This window comes from Dermacentor albipictus, chromosome 10 (genome assembly GCF_038994185.2).
Source record: "Dermacentor albipictus isolate Rhodes 1998 colony chromosome 10, USDA_Dalb.pri_finalv2, whole genome shotgun sequence".
NCBI classification, from domain to species: Eukaryota; Metazoa; Arthropoda; class Arachnida; order Ixodida; family Ixodidae; genus Dermacentor; species Dermacentor albipictus.
The window spans coordinates 7,378,924-7,390,566 of record NC_091830.1 but is presented as its reverse complement, the minus strand read 5'-3'; the positions used below and the strand labels follow the sequence as shown (position 1 = coordinate 7,390,566).

Genomic DNA, 11,643 nt, shown 5'->3' with positions numbered 1-11,643 from the left:
CGCAGATTCAGACATTCCCAACACCTTCGTCCGTCTGTTTATATATTCATCTAAGCAAATTTCGAGATAACCCTCATGGAGATTCTGTAGGGGCAATTAAAGACAAGCAAGCGCTTTCGACCGAAAAATAAAAATAGCAAAACTCTACAGTAGTTGAGGTCTATGTAATGCAAAGCATTGGGGGGTTGTAGAGAACGGTTGTATGAATAATCTAAATATAGTTTAGGGAATGGTTATATAGAGATTATATGCTGTAATGTTATATTTATAATTATGAGAGAACGTTTGTAATAGCAAAATATAAGATTTAAATTAAACTAACACGGAGTGCACATACCCATTTGCCTCTGTGGCACATCATTTTAGACTGCACTACCACCGGTATTGGCTCACAAAAACGGTGAGATACCGCGCCTGTTTGCCTGCAGAAAAGGTGCTGCACGAGGAGAACAGTGCTTCGTATTTCATTCATTCATTCATTCATTCATTCATTCATTCATTCATTCATTTACAAGATATATTACAATATACAAAAGCATTACTAGGTAATAATAATAATAATAATAATAATAATAATAATAATAATAATAATAATAATAATAATAATAATAATAATAATAATAATAATAATAATAATAATAATAATAATAATAATAATAATAATGATAATAATAAAAGTAATACAAAATACACTGCAGGGGATAGGCGTAAAACACAATGATGTAATCCGAAGGAAATAAGCGCAAGCAGACCGCGTTCAACAATTTCCAAAAGTACAGGCTTTATCGCCATTACATGACATCAATGCATGCGTACTAAAAACATATTACGGCCGTCTCGGTTGCGTACAGTAGGGGGAAAAGGCATACTTGAACAAAAAAGTTCGGCAGGTGTTACACTCTTGTAGCACAAGAAGGCGAAAGCCTGCTGCACATTTGGTAATACATGAAGTTAAAATTATACAGTCGGGCTTAGACCTCTTTGCAAGACATATTGGTAATGCGTTAAGCCATGCAGTCTGGACTAGACTTCTCGCAAGACATGACGAGCCGCAACGGGAAGAGCACGTGTGGCGCTAAGGCCACCTCCTCACTAAGGCCCAGCTGCACACGCTTCTTCCGCAGTGGCGCCCTCGCGCGCCCGTCTTCGCGAGCCACGAGAGCGTGCACGCTCCTTCATCGTTTGCCGCCGACAACCGCCGCCGAGGCCGCTCCCACTGTGACGTTGATGCGCACAGTGCGCGCGCCTGCTTTTCTGCGCAACAACGTCTGGCGCGACAGCAGTTGCTAAACTTAAGATGTGCAGACACACTGCTGACGCGTGGGAATGCGAAAGCATTACAGTGTTCGTAGACTTCGGAACGCCATCGACGCGCTCAATTTATGCAATCGTGACGTGGCGCCACCTACCCCGCGCCGTCACGCGCGCCGCCAATGGCGCACGCACCAGTGAGCGAGATGGCTACGACGTGACGTGTGCAAATGGGCACGCACCAGGCGCACCTTTAGCAAAGCCACAACTGTGGCGCAGCCGCGGCTTCAGGTAAGCGTGCTCGTGTCGCATCCCGGAGGCTCGGGTTCGATTCCCACCCAGACCGAGACGTACCGAACCTTATTTTCAAACCCACTAATTTACTTGGATTACAGGAATCTCCCTGGGAAATGTGAGGTCAACCAGAGCATATTTTGACATGTTTGCTCCGGCGGCCATATTTCGTCGCGGCGCAGTTTCGCCAGGGGCACCGCCACCATAGACACCCAAGGCTTTCGCCTTAAAATATGGGGCGGTAACACTCGCCTAGTTTGTAGATTTGCACAACTAGGCGTGTGCACAACACACGCCTAGTTTGTTGATGCACAACCTACGTGCGAACACGTAGGTTGTGCATCAAGGGACCGAAAGAAGGGTTGATATTCACTTTAGCTCAAGAAGATGAAGGCGAGTGCCTGCGCGCGCACGAGACGTTCATTAAGTTACTTTAATATTCCCATTCGAATGCGTTGTTGCTTTCTATTACGTTTTTTCGTTTACTTGTTTTTCAGTCGCCTTGACATGAACACTGCTTCTGCGTGGTTAACGGCAGGTTAGGACGGTCGTGGCAAGTTTATGAAGACCATTAAGACGGATGCGGCAGGTTCACTGAATAAATTTTTATTTTATTTTTTTCAGTTTAACCGACGAAGGTAGCTACACGGGCTTGCATATACGGTGCCTTCTACTTTCTTGTAGCGGAGGAAGAATGAGGGGGACACGGAAAGGCAAATCAAACAAACACAGAGCTCTAACTTTCAACAGCACATTTATTTCCAGTTCTCGCAGGCGTACTTATACTCCTCAAAACGTCATAAGAGACGTGTATATTGCTCGGCAAATTTGAACAAAACCGAGAAACCACACGCAGATACTTTTGTGGCTACACTGATTATTTAGAAGGAATGGGAGGAGTAGATTTTAATGAAGAGAAAGGAGCAGAGGTCTATTTAGGAGGGCGTCCGTTCAACGCGAACAAAGATAATCGAGCTCTTTTATTGATAAAGAAATTGATTGCTTACAGGCAGAAGTGCTTGACTTTTTGTTCCGTAACGCCGGGCATTGGTCGGATTTTTCTACCCACAAGCCATCTAACGCTGCCGCCTTAATGAAGCTCGCAATCCAGGCACGTACCCAGGAATTTTTTTCGGGGGGGGCCCACCACCTCCATAATCATCATCATCATCATCATCATCATCATCATCATTGTCGTCGTCGTCGTCATCATCATCCTCATTATCATCATCAGCCTGTTTTACGTCCACTACAGGACGAAGGCCTCTCCCTGGGATCTCCAATTACCCCTGTCCTGCCGCCAACCGATTCCAACTAGCACCCGCGAATTTTCTAATTTCATCGCACCATTAGTTTTCTGCCGTCTTCTACTGCGCTTCCCTTCTCTTGGTACCCATTCTGTAACCCTAATGGTCCAACGCTTATCTAATCTGCGCATTACATGACCTGCCCAGCTACATTTTTTCGTCTTGATGTCAATCAGAATATCGTCTATACCCGTTCGCTCTCTGATCCAAACCGCTCGCTTTCTCTCTCTTAACGTTATGCCTAGCAAGCTTCGTTAGATCGCTCTTTGCGCGTTTCTTAACTTGATCTCAAGTCTCTGCCCCATAATTCAGCACTGGCAAAATGCACTAGTGCACACCTTACTTTTCAATAATAATGGTAAGCTTCCAGTCAGGAGCTGGCAATGTCTGCCGTATGCGATCCAACCTATTTTTATTCTTCTGTGAATTTCCTTCTCATGATCAGGGTTCCCTGTGATTAATTCTTTCTTTCTCTCTTTCTTTCTTTATTGATTTATTTAAGACAATGAACAGATTGTCTTAGGGGACACGGCTAAAGGCAAAACATTTGCCTGACTAGGCCGTGCCACCCGTACATTGGCAGCAACATGGCAGTGGCAGGCTTTCAGGAAGTCACACATGAAATTAAAGTAGTACACATTTTCAACACTTGAGTACACAATTCGCGTAAGAAGAAAAGAAAAAAAAGGTTAAAGTTTATACAGTTTTCTAATCAATTGAAGCACAACAACAACAACAGGGAAAAAAAGTATGTACGAAATTTTCCATACCTGTAGCTGAAAGGTTAAAGTTTGCACAGTTTTCTAAAAACAACAAGAAACATGAACAAAATTTTCTATACCTGTAGTTCAACCTTTCTATTAGTCTTCGGATAGTAACAATTCTTTTACCGTTTTCTTAAAGTTTTGCTTTGAAATTCCAGAATTTAGCAGGTCCAATACCAAGGGGTAGTCGTTTAGAAGGTTAGGAAGTTGAACTGCTAGTTTTTGATCTCCGTATTTCGTTCTGCAACGTGGTTTTTCTATCAGAGTTTTTCTGAGGTTATAGTTTGTCGTTCTGCCATGGTATTTACTTTGGAAGGAACATTTGTCTTCCCAGAATTGCCGTGAAATTTCGAGGAATAATTTGTAAGTGTGAAGTTTTGATGCTGTTAATATTTTATATTTGTTATAGTATAGTTTAGTGGTATCAGTACGTTCTAAGTTACCTATCGCGCGCAGTGCGCGGTTTTGGAGTGTTTGAATTGATTTTAAGTTAGTTTGTGTAGTGGTTGACCAAACTAGCAAACAATACGTTAATCGAGAATGTATAAGCGCGTTGTAAATATTGCGCTTCACATTTATCGGTAGCAAATATCGCAACCTATTTAGCATACCGACAGCACGAGCGATATTTTTTCTAAGAACGTCTACGTGCGGTGACCAGGACATATTTTCATGGAATATAACTCCTAAAAATCTGGCTGTTGATGCCCGTTCGAGGTTGACCTTCTGAAACTGGAGTGTTATCTGAGGATGGATTATTGTTCCTTTTGATTTAAACACTAGATACTTAGTTTTAGTTATATTTAATTGGAGTTTATTCGCATTTAGCCACAAGCTTAGTTGCTGTAACCAGATGTTAGCCTGCTCAAAAAGATTTCCTATTTCCCTTCCTGAGAAGAACACGTTAGTATCATCCGCGTATAATATAATATTAGAACAGCCTTGAATATTGACAATATCATTAATATAGAGTAAAAATAAAACAGGCCCCAAGACGGATCCTTGCGGCACGCCGTACTTAATGTGCTGAATTTCGTAACTAACTCCATTTATTGTTGTGTACTGTGTTCTAGAGGTCAGATAGCTTTTTATTAAGGATAATGCGACACCACGAATTCCATAAAGAGGTAGCTTTTTCAAAAGGACATCGTGTTGCACGCAATCGAAGGCCTTCCTAAAATCTAGAAAGATACCTAGAGTTAACATTCGGTTTTCTATGTTGTCAAGGATTTGTTCCTTTATTTCAAGTAAAGCGGTTTCTGAAGATTTAGCTTTGCAGAAACCATATTGCTCCTGAGCTATTATGTTATACGTGTTTAGAAACTCACAAAGTCTTCTATTAATTACATGCTCAGCAATTTTCGCGAAGACAGAAAGAACAGATATTGGCCTGTAGTTATTCATGTCGTTAACTGGGCCACTCTTATGAATGACTGTCACTCGGGCTAGCTTCATCCTATCTGGAAACACACCGTTAGAAAGAATTAAGTTACAGATATGTGAAAGAGGCGTGCTTACAATTTCACTGACGGCTTTCAACGGCTTCACTTTTATATCATCTTCACCTGAAGCACAACTGTCTTTCAACGATAAAATTATTGTCTGTATCTCGTGCTGCTCAGTAGGCGCCAAGAACAGCGTAGAAGAACATCGATTTAATATATATTCCGTGCAAGAGACTGGTGTATCATTTTGTGAGGACGCACCAGCATCAATAAAATGAGAATTAAAAGTATTTGCAACCTCAATATCTGACAATTCACTATGCTGAAATGCAACTTTTCTTGTGATAGCGCCTTTGTTAATTATTTCATTGATCGCTTTCCACATGAGATTTGAATTTCCCATGATAGCAAAAAACTTGTTCGCGTAATATTCTTGTTTAGAGCGTTTAATATCGGAATTCAATTTGTTACGCTCAGATTTGAAAGACCGAAAGTCATCTTCGCTTCTGCTACTCAAAAAGATTTGGAAGAGCTTGTTTCGACATTTTATCCTGTTATAGAGGTCACGAGTTATCCAAGGCTTTCTGGCTTTGTTGTGTATTTTAAGCTTCTTAAGTGGGAAACATCTGTTGTATAACAACGCGAAGGTAGATATAAAAACATCGTAAGCCTTATTTACATCAGTTTCCGCGGTCACTTCGTCCCACCGATAAACAGAGACTAGTTCAACAAATTTCTTAACACTTTGTTCTGAATAAATTCTTTTTAAGCTTTCAGGGCATATATTGGATGGCTGTCTATGAGGTAGCAGACAGTATATAGGCAAGTGATCACTAAGATCGCACATCAAGACTCCTGCCTTTACATATTCAGCAGAAAAACTCGTCACACAGAGGTCAAGTGTTGTCTGGCTTGTGGGTGTGATGCGAGTAGGCACGTTGATGACATTTGAACACCCGTATGATTCAAAAGTTTCCTGAAAACGCGTATATTCTAGGTTGTCTGGGCAAGCATCTATATTAAAATCGCCCATGAATATTGTTTCGAGTTTAAGTTCGGTGCTGAGTTCTAATAATTTTTCAGTAAATTCTAAAAACTTGCACATGGATCCAGATGGCGGGCGGTACACTACCGAAATCAAGGTGTTCATGCACTGAAGACCAATACATTCATAGCATTCGTTAACAATCTTGAGCTCGGGGATTATACTGTACGACAAACCAGATCGGACATAAATAGCAATTCCTCCTCCTAGTTTTTTCGTTCGGTAAACAGAGATACAGTCATATCCAAAAATAGAAGCGCATTCATCCTCTGATGTAAACCACGTTTCACTAAAACAAAGCAAATCGAAGCAGTGTTGCAGCTCAGACAGATACAAACTGACTTCATCAAACATATTTCTCAAACTTCGCACATTAAAATGAAATATTGAAAGTGGACATTGGTTCTTTAACGACGCGACATCCCCAGAAAATTGGAATTCCAGGGTCGCTATTGTGGTTTAGTAAACATAACACATCTTTTGCTATCACGTATGCCGCCATCACTTCGAGGCTGTAAGACTGGCCAGATCCTCCTCGCCGCGTATGACAACAGCTCGGTCGCCGCTCCTTTTTCGCACCAAAACTTTACCGTTTGAATGCCAGACGTATGCGTATCCTGATGTCTGGGCCCATTCCTTCGTCTTTGATAAAATAGCACGTGATAGCCGTGTCATATTTTCACAGAAAAACACGTGCCCATGGTCCTTTAGTTGCTTCTTGTTAGCAAGCCAGGAATCGCGAAGTTCCTGGTGAACAAAACGGATAATGATCGCCCGTGTTTTGCCTGGTTTAGCGGGAAGTCTGTGTATAGCCATAACATCACTCTTGTTCAATAGTGGAAGCTTAATTTGCATCGCTACTTCATTTACCTTCATCATTAGATCTTCGTTCTCGCTTTCAGTAATACCGTGTACTTCAATATTTAACCTGCGGCTACGGCATTCAAGGTTATCCAGATCCCGTTTGATTTGAGACAATTCACTGCTCGAATCTGCATGTTCAAGTTGATCAACTCTGTTTGATAGTTGTGTGGTAACTTTTTCCTGAGCCTGCAGCCTCGTCTGAAATTCATCGAATTTATCAGAAATATGTTGCACAGACGATTCTAGTTCCACCAGTTTGATTGGCAGATCCAAGAGGGTATCTAGCTTGGATTCGATTGCTAGAAGTCGAACTGCTATGTCTCTCTGCGGCGTGTGCCGCTCAATTTCAGCATCCGCCCCTTGTCCCACCCCCCGACATGTCTCACATTTCCATGCCTTCTTAGACATGTCGCGCTTTCCAGTAAAAGCGTCTTCCGTTATACCGGAGCACGAACCAAAATGAAATTTGAATTTGCACTCACAGCAAGTCATGTACAAGCCATTGTCAGGCACCGCGGAGCGGCACACACAACTACGCGACATTTCAACAGGTACTAGTAACACTCGTAAATCTCAAGCAGCGTTGGCAGCAGCGGCTAGCACATACAAAAGGTAACTGATAGAAAACCACCAACCTGTAATATTTCAAAAACGTGTTTCAGCGGACATGCGTCAGATGCTGCCGCTACTGCCAAAGTGCGCAGGAAAACGGTTGTCAGGGCTTGATATAGCCACTGGTCCAGGGGGCGCTTCGGAATGTGCGTTGATAGTAGATCTATGGCAGGGAAATCCGCGCGGCGGTATGGGCTCACAGTATCGGCGATGAGGCTGCAAGTGGCAGAAGAAACCGGGAGTAAAGTTGAGTGCTTGAAACCGGGGTAGGCCAAAGACGGGGCACGGGCACCACAGTCTTGCGACGAGCGCCCGACGATTCCACGGGTAAAGCTTGTAGACGAGGCAGAAGCCACCGTACCTGTAATATTTCAAAAACGTGTTTCAGCGGACATGCGTCAGATGCTGCCGCTACTGCCAAAGTGCGCAGGAAAACGGTTGTCAGGGCTTGATATAGCCACTGGTCCAGGGGGCGCTTCGGAATGTGCGTTGATAGTAGATCTATGGCAGGGAAATCCGCGCGGCGGTATGGGCTCACAGTATCGGCGATGAGGCTGCAAGTGGCAGAAGAAACCGGGAGTAAAGTTGAGTGCTTGAAACCGGGGTAGGCCAAAGACGGGGCACGGGCACCACAGTCTTGCGACGAGCGCCCGACGATTCCACGGGTAAAGCTTGTAGACGAGGCAGAAGCCACCGTACCTGTAATATTTCAAAAACGTGTTTCAGCGGACATGCGTCAGATGCTGCCGCTACTGCCAAAGTGCGCAGGAAAACGGTTGTCAGGGCTTGATATAGCCACTGGTCCAGGGGGCGCTTCGGAATGTGCGTTGATAGTAGATCTATGGCAGGGAAATCCGCGCGGCGGTATGGGCTCACAGTATCGGCGATGAGGCTGTAATATTTCAAAAACGTGTTTCAGCGGACATGCGTCAGATGCTGCCGCTACTGCCAAAGTGTCCTAGGTAAACGAGCTCCTTCACAGTCTCTAGTGGCCGACTGGCGATCCTGATGTATTGTTCCTTTGCCCAACTATTTATAATTATCTTCACCTTCTGCATATTAATATTCAGCCCCACTCTTACACTCTCTCAGTTAAGGTCTCCAATCATTTGTTGTAACTCGTCTGCATTGTTGTTGAATAGAACAATGTCATCGGCAAACCGAAGGTTGCTGAGATATTTGCCGTCGATCTTTACTCCTAAGCCTTCCCAGTTTAATAGCTTGAATTCTTCTAAGCACGCAGTGAACAGCTTTGGAGAAATTGTGTCTCCCTGCATGGCCCCTTTCTCTATAGGTATCTGCCTGCTTTTATTGTGTAGAATTAAGGTAGCTGTAGAACCTCTGTAGATATTCTTACGTGAAGGACGAGTAAGTAAGACGAGAAACTATTTACAGATTATATTTACAACAACGGTTGCAGCGCTGACCGGTTAGATTCACACCGCGAGCCCAGTTCGTTCTTCCTCCTCTTTTATGGAGTTATGGCGCCCATGCGCCTCATTCAAACAAACAAATACCACATGCATGTAGCAATATTTTCCAAGCTTTTTACGTGAGCGTTCTGTACTCCTTGATTGCGTAGTGCCTCTATGACTGCTGGTATCTCTACTGAATCAAATGCCTTTTCGTAATCTATATAAGCCATGTAGAGAGGCTTATTGTACTCTGCGTATTTCGCGATAACCTGAGTGATGACATGGATGTGATCCATTGTAAAGTATCCCTTCCTGAAGCCAGCCTGTGCCCTTAGTTGACAAAATCCAGTGTTGCCCTTATTCTATTGGAGATTATTTTGGTAAATATTTTATATAATACTGGGAGCAAGCTGATGGTCCTATACTTTTTCAATTCTTTAACGTCTCCTTTTTGTGGATTAGTACAATGTCTGCATTCTTCCAGTTTTCTGGGACTCTTGCAGTCGATAGACACTTCGTATAAAGAGCCGCCAGTTTTCCAAGCATTAGATCTCCTCCATCTTTGATTAAATCGACTGTTATTCCACCTTCTCCTCCCGCGCTCTTCATCGTTTCATTTCTTCCAGGGCCCTTCTGACCTCATCGCTAGTTATAAGAGAGTTTCTGTATCCTGTTCATTACCGTTTCTAAGTGACGTACCGTGACTCCTCTGAGTACTGTATACGGGTCAGCTTAGAATTTTTCCGCTTCTTTTACTATATCGTCGAGATTGCTGATGACATTATTTTTTAGTGTACACATCATGGTTTGTCCCAAGCCGGGTTTCTTTTTTACTGATTTCAGGCTGCGTTCATTTTTTACAGCTTCTTCAGTCTTTCTCATGTTATAGTTTCGAATATCAGTTATTTTCGCCTTGTTGATCAGTTTTGACAGTTCCGCGAATTGCGCAACGCTGTGCGGCTGCAAGTCCCACACAACCGCGTAGAGCGCAGGACTCTGCGATTCTAGAAGTACTGCGCTCATCGCGAAAGGTTAGAAAAACACCCACATGAGCACAGCAGAGAAGTGGCTACGTGAGGCGGTTCGACCGATAACTGTAGAAGCGTCATTCAAAGCAAGTAATTGTTCTCCACTTCCGGCAGCGTTTCCTCTACTTCCTTTTTTAAATAAAAAGATGTTGATCCATAAATATTCTCATAAACAACGGTTAACTTTTTTTTTATTTTTCGCTTTTCCTTGCAGTTTGGTTGTTGCCTTGGCTCTCTCCCTTAGTAGATTGCTTAATTTCTCAACTTCTTGCGATTTTTGTTTCCACTTGCCTATTTTGCACGAAAAGTGCTATACAATTAGGGAAAAACAGACGAGGTAACGGGCGACAGTCATCTTGCTAATAGGTTTAAGAATTATTGCAGGATTTCATGATGGACATACTTTAATATTATTTTATTTCCCACCTTATCTAACCCATATCACGTGTATATGTTTGCGGGCATCTGCCAGCCTCGCGGCGAGCCGTAACTCAATGAAATAATAAAGCAAAGGGACAAGTTAAACGCAATTGGCGTTTTCTCCGGCCGCAACTCGTTCCATGAGAGTACAGACCAGCTGAGCAACAGCCGCATCCCTCTCCTGGTCCCAGGATCAGCCTGAACAAAAAAGGTTGAACTAACAAAAGCAACAGCTATGCGCGTGACGGTTGAATAGATGGTGACAACTGAACGCATCTCGTGTTATTCGCACGGGTGCGGAATCTATGAGAAAACTGTCCTTCACATTACAACAGATGCCGATAACTACCGCCATCTAAAAGGAGTGAAGGCAGCATAATTCTGACCGATTAATAGCTGCCAAGTCTCAACATTGATCTGGCGGCGCTTCAGAAATATGTGAGTGGTGGCGTGGGTGGGGAGGGGGGGGGGGGGTATGCCACTTGATTTCGGGGGGGGGGGCCCGGGCCCCCCCGGGCCCCCCCCCTGGGTACGTGCCTGTCGCAATCGGACCACAGGAAGCCGAGCAAAGAAGGCACTGTGCTGTGCTAGAGTAACAAGCGCCGGTGTTGTTCGTTTTCGTGTGATACTGGAGCAGGCTCGGCCTTTCAGTCATTTGATGCACGAACAACTAGCCCAGCTTCGCACACTTGTGACACGGACTGTTGTTTTGAGCACTTTTCACTGTAGCCTGGCTTTGCTCGTTGCGAAGCGACTTTACTGTTTAGCTTGCCTCCGGTTGAGTGCCTCGTTCACACTATATATGCCGTGTCTTCCTACCTCGTGCAAACGGTATGGCTGCTCCAGGATAACATAAGCTCGGACGGCTCGCTTTACCCGTGTCGATCATTGACCTTGTATGCTATTCCCAGCATTTCGATGAGAGACCAGTGGCACATCACAATGTAGGGGGACAATATTTAGGCTTTACGGAATTATTTAGAAATCGTCTGTGGCAGATAGCATAATTATTGTCCTTGAGCTGCATTATTCGAAGAGGTCGACATTACTACGACGAGAAATTGCAATACATATTCAACTAATTAGCAGAAAAGCACTAATGAACTTCCTAATTAATTACTTTACGGCACATATTGCAATATACGAACTGTTACGGGTGAGCTTGCAAGACTTAACCGCTTGAAATGATTACATTTTA

At 43.6% G+C, this 11,643-nt stretch overlaps 1 long non-coding RNA gene across 1 annotated transcript; it reads right to left on the bottom strand.

Annotated features, from left to right (window-relative positions):
• Nucleotides 1–2,282: 2,282 nt before the first annotated feature.
• On the bottom strand, nt 2,283–10,830 carry LOC139050661 (uncharacterized). Its single transcript, XR_011509000.1, has 2 exons — nt 8,282–10,830; nt 2,283–8,136 (listed from the first exon to the last, which is right to left on the bottom strand). It is a non-coding gene; the product is annotated as an uncharacterized lncRNA (long non-coding RNA).
• Between the last annotated feature and the right edge of the window lie 813 nt (nt 10,831–11,643).